Raw genomic sequence first — 3,707 nt, forward strand, 5'->3', positions numbered from 1 at the left:
AATTGCTCGTGCGCATAAAATTTGACACATGCGTCAAAGACAAATTACTTAATCGCTTATACTTACTACGTAGGTTTAAATTAATTTTTAATAACCCTTTTGTATTTTTACGTGTTGTGCTCAATAGAGAAAATAACACCTACTTAGTTACATTTCCATAAATTTATTGAACCAAAATTAAGAACCAAAATAAAATAAATATCGCAAAAAATACCTTACACTGGATTAAATCTATAATTTAACGCATTAATGAAAAACGAACTAAACTAACACTATATTTTCAAAAATAACCCCCCCCCACGGCTGCACCCTGCGCCACAATTGCTGTCATTTTCTTTGGGTAACCCAAAGATGATGATTGCATTTCCACACTGTATCTCAATGGTGTATACGCTGTGCGACGCAGCAGCTCTTTAGATCCAGTGTACATTTAATAATGTGGGGGTTGGGACAACCCTTGTACAATGGCCAAACAAGCCAATACTGTTGCTTCCCAGTATCAGTCTCGCAAAGTCAGCCTAGCGATCTAGATAACGAGCGAAGTAAGCTGATGTATAAGTAAACATTGCTGGCAATTAATGAGTGTAGAGTGGGCATGAAACCGCGTCAATTGAGCGCATGCGCTGAGAATGCCGTTAGCTCGGCGCTAGCGGTGTTCTAGGCGTTAACAATTAGGAGATAACTTTTTGTGCTGCTAAATGAAATAGACTTTAGAGTTAAATCTGTATGTTTGATAGATGTAGATTGTTAATAGAGTCGTAATTTATAAATGCTTCCCATAGGTATCTAAATTTAGGTAATATTAATATAAACATGTAGACCTTTGACGTAAAATTGAGTGAATTGTATATTGTTTTGTAATCACCTATAAGATTTTCTATGGGATAGACATGTCACACATTGAGTACCTAAAACTGTCAATTTTATTAAACAAATTTAAATACAATTATGATCACACCTACGATTGTAATTACAGAATAAATGCAATAAGGACGCTTTTAAGAGCCGAAATTTTCCTCGTCACACCATATTAAGACCGCCAGTAATTTAGCAGCATAAAATATGTATCATAACAACAACCTTAGGTAGAGAAGACCTGAGAAGGTAGAGTTTTCATATCTAAAACGAAATAAACGATCTTTAAGCACAGTAGGTATAGGTATATACTTGTTATTTGTATTCCAGTATTCCATAGATGTATGACTTTTACTTATTGCATCTCACAAAGACTATGTTGGATAGATTAGAACGCACAAACTTGGTCGTTTCTTCGAAGGTTTCCACATTCCGATTACTTACGCGTAACAAGTTTTCCAGTAAATTGTGAAAGATATGTCTCCGTCGCAGCTTGAGTAACTTCCTATAGCTCTTACCTATTACCTAGTTAGCACACGTAATCATCTCCGATTTACATATACATATCCCACTTGACTCCTGGGGGGCTACTACGAAACTCGAAGTTCGTATCGCACTGTCCCTTTCACTCGCGTATTAAATGACGTAAGCGTCAGCGGGACGGCAACAAACGAAGTTAGAGTTTTTCACATCGTAGTATAGGGCCTGCGCACAGGCCTCCTGTCACAAAGAGGCTTGGGTTGAAGTTTCCACGCGGGCCCACTTAGGATTGGGAACTTCACACGGACCATTAAATTGATTCGCAGATGCAAGCCTGGGTTGAACCCACGATCCTCTGCTTGAGGGACCGTAGGTCAAACCGTTAAGTCACCCCGTCTTTACACAGCACGCGTGTTACTCCTGTCTTCATTGTACAGTCAACTACACATAAGTAGTTCGCCACGGCCAAAGTTACAAAAATATACAAGGTGGAAAGATCGAATGCCACATGGATGGCAGCTACCTTAAATATTGGAAATAGCACATTCTGTGTAAAGGAGACTTTCCTTTATTTTTTAAAAAAAATTAGCATTTATGTTTTTTTTAAATAGTTTGGGTGAAAAATGACATGCCGTATTATAAGATGCAGATCAAAAGGGTTACTGGATAAGGTTAATTTGTCTCTAAATAACATGCACAATCAAAAAACGGATCCCGAACCCGTAGACGCCTGATACAAGTTGCTCAATATGTTGACTTTAATGAGATCATCGATAGCCAGTTGAGCTAAGCAGTTCTGTTATGCAGTTGGCACTTTACTGCACGCGCCATGCAATGCATGCGTGCGTGATGCAAACAACCTGCCGCTATATATATACATGATCTATCAACTCATTTGTTATTTATAAGACTCTAAGGTCTCTATTCAAGAATATGTAAATTTTTCGCTTTACTGACCATGTGATCCATGGTTGGCTACTTTGTTTGCTTTGAGCTAACTTCGTAAATATTTGGTAGCTTTAAGTAACTTTCTCTAAACTACATCATAATGCAAATTAGCATAAATGAGTAGCTAATCTGATACTACCCAAATACTACGCTTCTAAATAGAAATAGAAATATGTTATTCGCTCTTCGCACATTACATAAAGCATTAATAAAATACATTAAAAAAAAAAACAATAGCAAATTAACGTGAAAACAAGTATTATGTACTTATATGCTTCTGCACGAAACATGTGTCTTATGGCTTGGCCATTTATTAGTAAATTTTATGTGGCCAGATAATTTATTGAGCGAATTCTTGTTATAGTATATAATCAGAACGGCTCCAACGATTTCGATGGAATTTTAGGTATAAATTTAGGGTTTTCGGGGATGGAAATCGATCTAGCTTGGTCTTATCTCTGGGAAAACGCTTGGTACCGATTTTTAACCCAAGCAGAGCTCGGTCGCCCAGGTACTTTAAGATAAAATTAACAATATAAAATTACTGTTTGCGTAGTTAAGTTACTGAAACGTAACATCACTTATGTGATTCGTCTACAAATCTCTAGAGAAAAGAAAAAAACTACATGTTTCAAAGCGCACGTAAGAATTCGAAGAACCTACAGGTAATAAAACAAGTCGCACACGCACTAACAAGACTCCGGATGTGTGTAAATGTAACAGCAACAATGTAGGCGAGTAGCACCATTGTGACGAGAAGCCCGCTGCGGTAAATAGTCACGTGGAAAGTGATGAATAATAATAATTATTTTGTTATAAAATAGAGAATGTACAATAATAATTTTTAAAGTAGGTTTTGTGAAGGTTGAATAACGAATAACGATTCAATAATATAAGTTTAAAAACCGACCAAGTGGGGAGTCGCACTCGAACAGGCTTTCATACGAATTTGTGCGTATCTATGAATATCCAGTGTTAGCAGAGTCCATCTCCTAAGCAAAATGTGCTCAGTAATTTTAAATGGTTATGACATAGATAGACAGACATATAAAATTAAGATTTTCAGAATATTCTTATTGTTTCATACCAAATTTCCAGTTTTTAAGGCAGCCGGATTAACACGGATAGATTTTCTGTAACGCAATTCACATTGAAATACGTGTTTTAATGACTATCATTTGATGAGTTAACTTGGAAGTTTGATGATTTTTAATTTGCCTCGAGGAATAGCAGACCTGAGTATTTGATAATTAATTTTAGCTTGATACGTAGCTCGCACCTCGTGAGTTTTTCGAAATTATGTGCGAAATTACATTTGAAATTTACATTGAGCTTTACGGTGAAGGAAAATCGTGAGGAAGCCAGCACACGCCTGTGAAGTAATTCAATGGTATGTGTGAAGTCCCAATCCGCACTGGGCCCGC

This window comes from Choristoneura fumiferana, chromosome 3, assembly GCF_025370935.1.
Source record: "Choristoneura fumiferana chromosome 3, NRCan_CFum_1, whole genome shotgun sequence".
NCBI lineage: Eukaryota > Metazoa > Arthropoda > Insecta > Lepidoptera > Tortricidae > Choristoneura > Choristoneura fumiferana.